Here is a 14,145-nt window from a genome sequence, read left to right on the forward strand (position 1 = left end):
CATTTGGTAACATAAGAAGTGACTCTGGTAGCAGCAGCTCCAAAGGAGCTTAAGGTCTCACAAAGGCGTTCGGGGACAGCAGGAAGCTTGCAGCATTCTTCTTTCAGCAGCTGGACCAACCAGAAAGCCATAAGAAGGTTGCCTCGCTCTTCCTTCCCTGCTCGAGGGAGGGGCCAAGTGGACTGTTCAAAATTACAGTGGCAATGAAAAAGTGATCTATGTCCATTGCAACATCCTCTGGTCATGTGATCAAAATTCAGACACTTGGCAACTGATATATAACTTTTCCCCTACCCAAGGCAACCCGTCTCTCATTGTGCACACATTTTTGTTTTTCTGGAACCATTCATCTGTTTCCAAACTTTTCCGGAATTCAATTCGAGTTTGGCTGTCCAGTTGTGGTTTTAATTTAGCATGGGTTCTGGTGGTTACTGGTGCTGCCAGTTGTGACTCTACCATCATTGGTTTAGAGTCTGTGGCTTGCGTGCTGTTATATTGGGGCATGCGAGATAGTGCATCTGCCAGGAAGTTCTTTTTCCCCAGCAAATGTTTGAGCTTAAATTGGAACTGTTTGGGATTGAGCTTCCTGGGCACTTTCAGGGCTTCCAAATTTTTGTGATCAGTCCACACTTGGAAGGGGATTTTGTTGCCTTCCAGGAACTGTCACCACGTGAGTAATGACCAACGTATCCCGTATGCCTCTTTCTCCCATATGGGCCAGCGCTGTTCTGTTTCCATGAGTTTCTTGGATGTATATGCACAGGGTTGCAATACTCCATCATCGTTTTCTTGTAATAGCACAGCCCCCACTGCCACATCACTTGCATCTGCCTGTATTACGAAGGGCTTGTCCATGTCTGGGTGCCTCAGTACTGGTTCGGCAGAAAAAAGCCTCTTTAATCTCTCAAACGCTGCTTGGCACTCCATTGTCCATGTTAGTGGCTGGCTAGGTTTTACTGAGGATGCTCCCTTCATTTTTAGTAAGTTTGTGAGGGGCAGGGCTATCTGGGCAAATGAGGGGATGAATTGGCGGTAAAAGTTTGCAAAGCCCAGGAAACTTTGTAGTTGCTTTCTTGTGCGGGGTGGTGCCCATTCTAATACTGCTCTGACCTTCTCTGGGTCCATTTCAATGCCCTGGGGGGGATATGCGATAACTTAGGTAGTTTGCTGGCAATGGCCTGGAATTCTTGTGTATATTCAGCCACTGGGCGTTTGCCTTGCCTCATCGTTTTTATCCTTTCGCGGGCTTTACGATCAGCCAGGGGGTCTTCAAATCGTCTTCTCAGAGAGGACATGAAACGGTTGAAGTCGTTGAGTTCTGGGGCATTGGAGTCGTGCAAGTTCACCACCCAATCTGCAGCCGGTCCGTCCAAGGCAGATTGCACGATCCGGATGCGGGCTTTGTCACTGGGGATGTCCCGCCCGTATTCCTCCATGTAGCTGAGGACTTGGGTTAGGAAAAACCCCAGTGTGTTGGCTCCCCTTTGAATTCCACATCCAGCGGTGGACATCTTAGAATGGATTGGTGCCTCTGTTGTTGGTGGTAGTGTCTTCCATCCAGATCACCATCTGTGGTTTGGCAGGGGGTGAGGACTACTGGATCAGTAGATGTCCCCTGGGCTGCAGGTTCCACTTCCCCCTCGGTGTCTCTCCCTTTGTGGTTCCAGGAGCTGGGGTGGTCGTAGGGCTCAGGATTCTTCTTTTCTAGGGAGCTGAGAGTTCTCTTCATCAGGTCAATAGCTTTCTCTAGGATCCAGTCTGAGTATGGTGCCCAGCTCCCTTCCTCTTCACTGGTGTGCAGGGATTTCTCCATCTCCTGCTTCCATTCTGGTTGCTTGGCCCCCCGTCTCAGGATCACCTTTCTTGATTTCTTTTCCATCTCGCCTTTCTTTCCAACGTCCATTGACCAGCGAGGCTTGTGGTCTTGTGTCTCCACCACCTCTTCTTCTGAGGAATCTGACCTCTCGCATCCCGACATCTGGCAGGGTTTCAGTCGGGGCAATGGCTCCCTTTCCGGGGAGTTTTCTCCCTTTCTTGCTCCATTGTCTGACATGGTAATGTTTGCAAAATCCCCTGGTAAGGGTCTCCCTTCCAGGTGGATTAATTTTGCAAGTCCTGTCTAATGTAAGGACCTACCCCACTTTGCATCTTAAGAAGACAAAACTCTTGGAATATTTCTTCCAACAGGCATCTTTATTAAGAGAAACTGCTTGCAGGCATTCTAGACAGGACTTGGGGTCCAAGTTCTCCCAGTCAAGGTTTTAAGGGGTTCCCCAGTAGCCCCAACCCATAACCCCCTTCTTCCAGCGACAGTCCCAGCTATTACATTCCCACCCCCTTTCTCTCACTGCCGACAGGAGGTAGACTTCAGAGAGGAGTACATGAAAGGTAATAGCCCCATTGTTATGGTTAGTCCTTTTGGTGGTATCCACATCCAGTCTCTTTGAAGTGTACTGAAGGAAGTGAGGGCCATAAAGCCCCTTTGTTCACCCCCTTCCCTTCATCATATGATAGAATCCAGAGAAGGCAGGAATGGGGTTTTCCATAGTTGATAACTAGAGATGAAATATAATTGGATTCTGACAGACAAGCAAAGTCAATGGGGGACCCAGTTCGCTTAACAACCTTTTTACTAACTTAACAATTCACTGAAGAACCATGCCAAGAAAGATCATAAAATGGGGCAAAACTCACATAACAACTGTTTTGCTAAGTGTTCTGTTTCAGAAAAAGAGGCATTAAGATGAAGCAACGAGTTCCAACAGTCTCCTTTATTGCAACACCAACAGAACAGGTTTTAAAATGGTGCGGCCCCCTTTTATAACCCCCCTGCACAATACCTTGCTGGCCAATCATTGCAAAGGCTGGAAGCAGCCTTTCTTGTCCCAGGCAGCACAATACCTTGCTGGCCAATCATTGCAAAGGCTGGAAGCAGCCTTTCTTGTCCTGGGCATCCACATGGTCTGCCTGGGCCAATCACTGCAGCCTGTGCCTGCCAGCCCAGGACATAACACCCTTCCCCCCTTGGCTAAAATAATAAGGCACACTTATTATTTTAAATATTCCAACACTCCATTACATTGCGTACATTGCATCTATATATACACAACACTCCAGTCTTGCTATCGCCATGCTCACCACTCCCCTTGAGCTGCATTACTTAACCCAGACTACCAGGCCTGCCCATGAACTGACAAGGACCGTACATAATCTTGTAAGTATTTGGGAGGACCTCTGGCCCACCCTGATCTTCTCATGGCCGGTGTGTGTGTCTGGCCTGCCAGCTCGCCTGCCAGGCTAGGCAGACCAGGACTTTGTTGCCCCAAAGACCCAGGGGACCCACCCAGCTGCTGACTGGCTGGATCTGCTAAATCCAAGCCAGGGTTCCTTGGGGGGGTGGAATTCCTCAAGTCCAGTGGTGGGGTGGAATTCCCCAAGTCCCCACTGGACTCCTCTTGGGATCACTGTCCCTTGAGCCTAGACCAGCAGCTGGAGTGGCCTGAGTGCCAGAGGCTGGAGCTGCCTCCATGGCGAACCCCCTTTCTGCAGACTCCCTGTTTGGAGCAATAGCTGAAGCCTGGGGATGTTTGAGAGACCATGGTCCACAATCGTAATTGTGGTCCTCCTCCCCCCGAGAGCAGAGCTAGCAGCGGAAAAGTTGCTGGGAAGCCTCCAGTGCAGTTGGTCAATGTGACGTCAGATCACACGACCATTGTCCAAGGCCACTTCGTATGACAGCGGCCCAGAGACTTTGCACACCACTGCTATGACCCAGAGATGTCCTGGTCCATAGTTCCTTGCCCAGACCAGATCTCCCATTTGTAGTCTCCTAGCTGCCTGTGGCTGTGACACCTGTGAAGCCACCCAGTCTGGGTGCAATCTGTCCAGTTTTGTGATGAGGCGGCGACCCCAGCGGAGTTCAGTTGGGCTCTTTCCAGTAGCTGTGCAAGGTGTGGTGCGGTGGCACAGAAGAAAGTCCACTAGCCTGTGATGCCAGGTCCCGTGCGTGATCCTGTGCGCACCATTCATTCAGCCTGGCTGTTGGAAGCTGGATGGAATGGTGCAGATGTGGCATGCCAGATCATGTTGGCCTGGAGGAACGTCTTGAACTCAAACGACATGAATTGGGGCCCATTGTTGGAGACAAGGACATCTGGAAGTTCATGTGCGGCAAAGATCCCTCTCAGCACCTGGATGATCTTAGCAGTGGTAGTGGAGGAGACAGGCACGACCTCTAGCCACTTGGAATGGCTGTCCACGAGAATTAAGAAGAATTGCCCCTGAAAGGGCCCAGCGTAGTCGATAAGGACCCTTGACCATGGGGTATGAGTCTCTTCCCACCTATAAACTGGGGCCTGGGGATCTCCGGCCTTGACTGTTGACAAACAGTGCACCCATGGACCTGGGCCTCGACATCTTTGTCAAGCCCAGGCCACCAAAGATGACTGCATGCTAACACCTTCATCCGGACTATTCCTGGGTGTCCCTCATGCAGAGACTGCAGGACCCTAGTCCTCAATGAGGTTGGGATTACTACCCGGCTACCCCATAGGACACACCCCTTGAAGGTGGAAATCTCGTGCTTCCTCTGCCAGAAGCTCTGGAATTCTGAGCCTGGATGTGTCAGGCCATCCAGACAACGCCCAAGTCAACACGCGTGTTAGCGTGTGGTCGGTGGCTGTTTCTGCAGCCACATCCCTAGCACTGAGGGGAGATTCAGGCAAGTCCTGAATAGACAGGATGCGATTGGCAGGTGCTGGATCTGCCTCTATCTGCTGTAATGGCAATCTGCTGAGACCATCTGCATGACCCATTTCTTTGCCTGGCTTGTGAACCAGTGTATGGTCATATGCAGACAAGAAGATAGACCACCTCAGCATTCGGGGGGATATAATGTGTGGGGTTTGTTTGTTCATTGTGAACAACCGCAGCAGTGGCTTATGGTCTGTAAAGACCGTGAAGTGGCGGCCATATACGAAGTCATGGAACTTCTTTATGCCAGCCACTATGGCTAAGGTTTCCCTATCTATCTGTGCATAATTGCGTTCAGCTGATGATAGGGTTCTAGAGTAGTATGCTATTGGGACTTGTGTTCCATCAGCCTTCAAGTGATTTAATACAGCCCCAATCCCATAAGGGGACGCATCACAGGCGATGCACACTGGCAAGTTCTCATTGAAGTATGCGAGGACCGCATTTGAAGAGAGCAAGGCCTTAACCTCTTTGAAGCTCTTTTCATGTGCTTGTGTCCACTGCCACGGGGACTGTTTGTCCAAGAGCCGGTGTAACGGCTCAGCCACTGCAGCCTTGTGAGGAAGGAATGAGTGGTAAAAATTTAGCAGTCCCAGAAAAGCCTGAAGTTCGCCCTTGGATTTGGGACTTGGGGCCTGCTGAATTGCTTGCAGCTTGGATTCAGCAGAGTGGATGCCCTGAGCATCAATGCAGAATCCTAGAAACTCCGTGGAGGTAACCCCGATCTTGCACTTGTCTTGCTTAAGCTTCAGACCCGCTTGGCGGAAACGTTGCAAAACGGCTCTCGGCCTTTCGGCTAAATTGTCAGCTGAGTCCCCAGCAATGAGGACATCGTCAAAGTATGGGCAAATGCCAGGGATGTTTTGGAGCATTCGCTCCATTACACTCTAGAAGATGCCAGAGGCCACGTTTACTCCAAATTGCAATCTTTTTACCTTGAATGCCCCCCTGTGAGTCACTATAGTTTGGGCCTCGGCCGTTTCCTCATCAACTGGCAATTGTTGATAGGCCTGAGCCAGGTCAAGCTTAGCAAAGATTTGCCCCCCCTTGAGGGAGGCTAGAATGTGCCTGACCACAGGTACTGGGTACGAATGCTGCTGCAGTGCTTTGTTAAGCATGCACTTGTAGTCCGCACAGATTTGGACTTCACCATTGGCCTTCAGTGGCGTAACTATGGGCGTTTCCTATGGACTACTGTCCACAGGCTCTAAGATACCCTGCTGAATCAGTTTATCCAGCTCTGCATCTATTTTTTCCTTTAAGGCAAAGGGCACTCTGCGTGGTTTAATTCTAATGGGGGCTATGGCTGGGTCTAGCCTCAGAGAAATAGGAGGGCCTTTGTAGGGGTCAAGTTCTGGACTAAACACATCTGCAAACTCCTTGCAGACCCCAGCCAGGCCTGTTGTTTGCATACTGTGTATTCCAGTCACCTGAATTCCCAGGGCCTCAAACCAGTCGAGTCCAATGAGACTCGTATGGTCTCCCCCAACCACAACTACATCCAGTAGTCCCTCAAAATTCCTACGCTGCACCTTGAGTGCGGCCTCCCCCCTCACGTTGACTCTGGAATTTTGGAAATCTGTGAGGATGAGGTTTGACGGCCTGAGTTTCACCCGTAGGCCGCTTCTGCTGCAGACCTTGTTAAAGGTGTCTAGGGAGATAATTGATAGAGCAGACCCAGTGTCCAGCTCCATCGACAAGGGGACCCCTTGCAACTTCACATTGATGTGAAGCTTCTTCCTAAGTGGCCTGTGGACCCCCGTTCTAAAAATGCTCCTACATGACGCACAGAAGCCCACCCTGTTCTGGCTGGGGACCCTGGTACCTTTCGGAGGCAATTCTTCTGGGTAACGTTCCTTCTGGCAACCCAAACAGATGGAGGCAATGTGGCCTTGCCTCCCACAGGCCCTGCAGATGGCTGAGCAGAAACGGCAGTCTGCACGGCGATGGCGGCCTCCACACCCGATGCACTGAGGGGATGATGCTGACTGGGCCTTCCCTCCATGAGGCCTTCTCCGTGGAGTCTGATGCAGCCGGTCCACTTCCAATTCTGGATCCTGTTCGGATTCTTCATGAGCAACCTTTTGATGGACGGTGGCTGGAACTTGAGGGGGCTTGGAGAGCCGCAAGGCCTTCACAGCTCCGCCTACTGCTTCTTCAGCTGAAACTTCCCTCAGGGCATCTTGGAACGTGAGGCCTTCCTTCGCGAAGAGCTTCTGCTGCAACTCCCAGCTTCGCAGGCCACAGACCAGCCGATCCCTCAGTCTCTCCTCCAAGTCTTTGAATTTGCAGGGCCTAGCTGCTTGTCGAAAGGCCGCAACAAACTCTGCTGCAGACTCACCAGGCCTCTGGTCCCTCTGCTCAAACGCGTGTCACCAGGCAATTACTGAGAGCTTGGGTTCAAAATGCTCTCGAAGCATCCTCTTCAATTCTGTGTAGGTGATTGATTCCAGTGGTGCTGGGGCGACCAGATTCTCCGCAATCTCGAAGGTCTCTTGACCACACACACACAGCAGCGTGGCAGCTTTGAGGTCATCTTCACGAATTTTATTCACCCGGAGGTAGTTCTCCACCCGGGCCACATATGAGCTTCAGCGTTCTGGGTGAGCTGTGTCAAATTCTGAAAGCCGGCCTATCTTTGCCATCATTTCAGCCCAGGAACTTCGTCCACGCCTCTTGCTGCAAGGATTGAGAAGGGCCCCCCCTTTTCTGAGCTTACCTCCAGCGTCTCAGTGCTGGCAGGCGAAGTCAATCTCCAGGAGCCACACTTCTCCAAGCTGCAAGCCCCCCTGTGGTGAGTCAGCTTGGCTTCTTAATCTGTTTGCCTTGCAGGCATCCCATCCTCGTTGCCAATGTTCTGTTTCAGGAAAAGAGGCATTGAGATGAAGCAACGAGTTCCAACAGTCTCCTTTATTGCAACATCAACAGAACAGGTTTTAAAATGGTGCGGGCCCCCTTTTATAACTCCCTGCACAATATCTTGCTGGCCAATCATTGCAAAGACTGGAAGCAGCCTTTCTTGTCCCAGGCAGCACAATACCTTGCTGGCCAATCATTGCAAAGGCTGGAAGCAGCCTTTCTTGTCCTGGGAATCCACATGGTCTGCCTGGGCCAATCGCTGCAGCCTGTGCCTGCCAGCCCAGGACATAACACCAAGCAAAAGAAATTTTGGACTCAATTGAGGTCATAGGTCAAGGTCTACTTGTAACTGCTAAAATGTGTAAACATCTGTTGAACTTTGAAATGGAAGAACAATAAGTCATTGTATGATAAGATAGACTAAGAACTTTGGACAAAATATCCTGATGGCACCATGGGAAAATATATGGCTGAATGTAGTGAAATTTATGTTTTGAATAGAATAGAATAGAGTAGAGTAGAGTAGAGTAGAGTAGAGTAGAGTAGAGTAGACAGATTATAGAATAGAATAGAATAGAGTAGAGTAGAGTAGAGTAGAGTAGAGTAGACAGATTATAGAATAGAATAGAATAGAATAGAATAGAATAGAATAGAATAGAATAGAATAGAATAGAATAGAATAGAATAGAATAGAATAGAGCAGAATGCAATAGGGAATAGAATAGAATAAAACAGAATAGAACACAACACAATACAATACAATATTTTATTTGGCCAAGTGTGATTAGACACACAAGGAATTTGTTTATGGTGCATCAGCTCTCAGTGTACATACAAGTAACAAAGTGATAAATCACAAATCTTAAAATACAATCATACAATCATAAGATACAATAGGATGATAGTGATAGCCATAAGATACCAATGGGAGAAGCTAATAGGAAAGATGAGAAAGATAATAATAATGCTACAGCCATACATGTGGGTAAATGTACTTAGACATAAGAACTCTGTGGGAATTAGGTGTCAGCAGAGTGATGACATGGGGGGGGGAACTGTCCCTGTGTGTAGTAGTTTTGGCATGCAATAAATTAGGTTGTAATTAAAGAGAACATTTATAAAAGGATGAACTATAGGTACAAGACTCCCTAAAAGTTATCCAGAATGTATAGAGGTACTTCAAATTTATGTTGGGAATATGGATAACATGAAGGAACCTAATTTCATGCCTGGTAGATTTGCTACAAATCAGAACATTTTGGATTCAAATACATACAGTGAAATAAAACATTTTAAATATTAATATTCAGCTGAAAGCAGAAGTCTTCTTGTTGGGACTAATGGGCTGATAATTTAGTTATGGGACACTGTTACACATAGCCACTGCTGCAAGATTATCACGTGTACAAAAATGGAAAGACTCTACCATGCTCACCATGGAAGAAGGGCTGGTGAAGATGACAGGATTAGCAGAGATGGCAAAATGGCCTCATTTGATTAAAGGAAGTACAATAACTACATTTATTAGTGGCTGGAAACCCCTGGTGGACTTTTTACTGAACAAAGAAAAAAAATGAACTTGTGATTTATGAGTTTGATGATTAGAAACCATAGAAGGAATCCATGCTGCAATTTCTTTTAAGGGTAAGGTAGAAGCCTATTTGGATTAGAAAGACCGGAAGCCGCTTCTTTACCGCTTCTTTTTCTTTCTTCTCTGTTCCTTTTTCTTTATTTCTTTTTCATTACCTTTCCCTATTCTTCTCTTCAATTCAAAATGTGTACTGCATTTATTCTGTTGAAAACCTCTTTAATAAACATCATAAAGAATAAAAACAAGAACTGTGCTTGCAGCCCAGTCCCCATATACACATAAGCCCAACCTAAGACTCATGTTCTTCCTGGGACCCTCAGTGTGACTTTCATCTCCCGGCAAGGCCTGTGAATGGGGAGCCCACCTTATCAGGCCACCAGGGGGGACCCTGCCAAAGGACCCTTCCACAAACCTTCAAGCCAAGTTGGATTTGGGCCACTTTATTGCTCATTACTTTAGAGCAGGAGTCTCCAAACTTGGCAACTTTAAGACTTGTGGACTTCAACTCCCAGAATTTCCCAGCCAGCAACGCTGGGAGTTGACGTCTACAAGCCTTAAAGTTACCAAGTTTAGGAACCCCCGCCTTAACGCCCAGGAGAGATCCCAAGTTTGTTGGGGGATTGTTGGAGAGGGGCCATTCCTACCCCCAAAGCCTTTGCCCTCTCCAATAGTCCTCGGTTTCTGAGCTCCTCTCATAACCTCTCCTCCTCTGCCCCCTTTTCCAACAAGGAAGCGGAGAGCAGAACTCTGCTATTTTGTCTGCGGGTGGGGTGGTGGAGGGAACAGTATGTGAATCCCCTGAAATAATACCATTCTCTGAAGAACTGTTTAGAATCCGTTCAAGATGCAGCTTCACCACAATTTCCAGGGAATAGCAAAGAGGTAGCTGGCTTTAATTGCCCGTTTGTCTGGTTTCCAGTACTTGTCAGTTTCAATCACATCCTAGTTGCCCAACTGCTAGTCAGTTTCCTCCTCCCACTCAACAGAACCCAGTTAATTGCCCTGTCTTTACACAGCTCTAATAAGGGGGGGAGCTTGAAATCACTGCCAACACCTCCCCGCTTAATGTTTGCTTTGCACTCATGTTGGTCTTTTTCACTGCTTGTTTTTGATACTAGTACAATTATCAGCATTTCACAGCACCTAAGAGGAACAATGATGGTGCTGATTAAGGAAAGGCTGAGGGGGAATGGAGACAGGAATAAGCAGGGGGGAATGTTCAGCAGGATCTGGGGAGGGGGGAGGGAGGAAGGAGAATCGGAGCAATGTACGTAGCATCATGGTGCTAATTCCTCGGCTTCCCTATGCGCTTTGCGGTGTCATCTGCATGCCCCAAAGAGGCAGACCTGGTGATACGATGCTGCTTTTGTCCTCTGGGGATATGGCTTAGTTCAGATCCATATGATAGCGGTGCAGTGCCCAGTTCCCCACCCTTTCCTTACTGCAGGGAGGAGAAAGAAGCCCTTGGCCTCCCCTTGGACTGCCCAAGGGGAGCAGGAGCCAGGAGCCAGGAGATTGCAGAGGAAGGTTCTGGTCAGTGGAAATGAAGGAAGTGAACAGGCAAACCAGCCCCATATCGACTGCTCTGCACACTCACACTGGCTAAGGAAAGTTGGGACCCTGTCACGGGGGGATGCCCTAGAGCCCCTCCAGGTCTGCTGCACATGGGACGGCACTTGATGTCAAAGACTACACCCAAGTCCTTCTTGCTCCTCTCAGCCCCAGTTCGGGCTGCAATCTCATTCTGTCATATGTATTGGTTAAGCCTCCCAGGTTTTTATCAACTGCAATATATAAGTAGATCGTCCATCTGATTATTAATAAAAATGCTGAACAATACTGGCTGCAAGACTAATCCCATAGAACCTATAAAATAGTTGACTGTACTGCAGCTTGATGTAAAACTACTTGTTTTGATTCTGTAAGTGTTGTGAACCCAGCTTACTATAGTCTGATCCAAAATATTCTTTAACGGTTTGTTAAGGAAAATGTTGTTTGGAACTTTGTCAAAACCTTTGTTGAAATCAGGAGAGAATACATTCTTGTCCACTAGAATCAAAGGAGCAAAAATTGTCTCCCGTGATTTGTTTTTGGCTGAATCAGACTGACTATTTGAAGTCATGACATTGTTTTCAGCATCCTTACAAATGTCCTGTTTCATTATCTGCTGGAACATCTTTCCTGGGATTGAAGTTTGGCTCAAAGGTCAAAAATGATCAGGATCCTGTTTTTTTAAAGCAAGAAATTTGCCACTTTTGTTCTTCTCCATCCTTTGGCACATCTCCAGTTCTCCAGGACTCCATGTTCCCAGGTCTTGCAATTTTCCAGATATTTAGATTGCAATTCTAATATGTTAGACCCGGGGAAAGTGAAAAGATTTAGAGATATTTAACAGTAGTCTCTTTTAAAATTGGGCTCTCTTTTCCTTTCTGTACTTGAAACAATTGGGAAGGAAGGAAGGAAGGAAGGAAGGAAGGAAGGAAGGAAGGAAGGAAGGAAGGAAGGAAGGAAGGAAGGAAGGAAGGAAGGAAGGAAGGATTTTTGATCCCCATTTCAATTTCTGGATAAAGTCATGAATTCAGCTGGCCTCAGTGAACCTAATTATTTATTTATCAAATTCACATAGCCTTATACATATTTTCCTTATAAAAGCAGGAAGTGCAGCTGATTACAGATACAGGTCTAAGCAAAACATAGATCTGTTTTCTGGCATCTCAGCTCATATCAGAGTAGATGACAGCAAGTGTTCAATTTTAAATCTTTCCTGACCATAAAGGTAGCAAAGTTCTGGACAAGCCTGTATGTTCTACAGACTCAAATATTAATTCTGTACTCTCTTCCCGATCTGTTCCCAAATTAGATCTTCACTAGTAGAAGGAATTCAAAATCCACGTGGTTTGATACCAAATACAGAGATCTGAGAAGGCTTGGGAAGAAATGAATGAAAAGAGAACATAATTCTTTAAACTACAAAATCTTTAAATTTATACTTGATCTTGGACAAGTATCAAAAAAGAGTTCTAATCAAGAAAGCTGCCTATTTGGAGAAAGCTGGACAGAACTGGAACAGGACTCAAAATATGAAAACCCAACACATTTGGGGGCTATAGTTGAAGCTGGACTAAGAGCTTCATGAGACGGTCTTGAATCCCAGTTTGGCTGCTGCTTGGGGAGATTTTATGCGACCATTCTGTTTGTCAGGAAAGGACTTTTGTTGCTCTGCTAAATGACCACTTATTATTGCACAGAAAATAACATAATGAAGTCATTAAAATAATAAAGTCCAGAGAAGATTTTATGCTCCCAGAGTTTTTTAAAGACAATGTAGATTGGTGGTTACTATATTGGCCATTCCATACATAATTCAGAGTACAATCCCAAGGAATGGAAGCTTAAGAGTTGCATTGTTTAAGAAAGGGAACTGGGCGGATATTAGAAACTATGGTAGTCCTCAACTTACAACTGTTCGCTTAGTAATGCCACTGAAAAAAGTGACTTATAACTGTTTTTTATACCTATGACCATTGCAGCCTCCCCAGGGTCACGTGATCAAAATTCAGACGCTTGGCATTTGACTCACATTTATGATGGTTGCAGGGTCCTGGGGTCACGTGGTCCCCTTTTGCGACCTTCTGACAAGCAGTCAATGGGGAAGCCGGATTCACTTAATAACCATGTTACTAACTTAACAAGTGCAGTGATTCACTTAACAACTGTGGCAAGAAAAATCATAAAATGGGGCAAAACTCACTTAACAGTTTCTCACTTAGCAATATAAATTTTGGGCTCAATTGTGGACATAAGTACAGGCTAATTAATTCAATTGGAGCCTCAAAAGAAAATTGCAAAATTCTTTCTCCAGAAATTGCAGGATTGGACAGAGTAAAATTCTATCTTTGCAAGGCTGGTGTTAGCTCTGCAAGCTGGTCCAGAAAAGAAGCACCACCAGGACAGGACACTTCCCATCTCTCAGGACACCTCCCACCTGGGAAGGGTCTCTTCTGAAGTACGTTCTCCATCCCTCCTTTTTCAGACTCAATTTTCTTTTATCAGACCGGTGTCTCGGCTGTGACTCTTCCTTCTGTCCCCCAAGGTCATTCCCATATACCATTACAATTACCGGGGGGGGGGGTTGGATTGTTTTAGATGGCAACTCCTCTTGAACCCCTTGAATCAACTATTGGACTCAAGATTTTATATTGATTTTTGTTCTTTGATATAGTTTTTAAATGATTATAAGCTGCCCAGATCATGTATTGGGGGGGGGGCATGTAAATTGATGTAATAAGTAAACACATAAAATCTTTAATCTTGAATAGAATAACACTTCAATGTGGCTGCTTCTCTGAATTCACAGCTCCTGCTGAAAGAGCAGGTGGCAGCTGTGGCGAGGAAGGTCTTGAACTTCAGTTGCCCTTGTTCCTGGGCTGGGAGGCCTTCCAAACACCTCCTCATGGCACAGTTTCCTCAAGTGTAGTTGACCGCAATGCATTCTACATGGGGCTGCCCTTGAAGACCATTCAGGAGCTCCATCTTGTGTGCAGAATGCAGGAGCAGGTAACACCTCTGCTTTGCTAGCTGTGCTGGTTGCCAGTGTCTAGGTGCAATTCAAGCTGCTGGTTACCGCACCTAAAACTTTTTATGGCATTGGACATAGCTATCTGAAGGGCCATCCAGTCGTTTCTGGCCCAGAGTTGGCATGCTCCAGGTCCCATCAATCAAACAATGTCACGTGATGGGACCCCCAAAGCAGGCTTTCTCTGTCACCGCACCTGCTCTCTGGAACAACATTCCTCAGAGATCTGTACGGCTCCTACTCTGCCCCCATTTGATAGGTACAAGATTTTACCCTGGCGTATTTCCAGCCAGTGTATAAGGATACAGAGTAGTTGAAGTCTGCTGTGTGGATGAGCCCCACTTGTTATGTAATTCAAACTGGTTGA

Source organism: Crotalus tigris, unplaced genomic scaffold, assembly GCF_016545835.1.
Source record: "Crotalus tigris isolate CLP2741 ecotype Arizona unplaced genomic scaffold, ASM1654583v1 scf7180000023720.1715460, whole genome shotgun sequence".
Classification (NCBI taxonomy): Eukaryota; Metazoa; Chordata; class Lepidosauria; order Squamata; family Viperidae; genus Crotalus; species Crotalus tigris.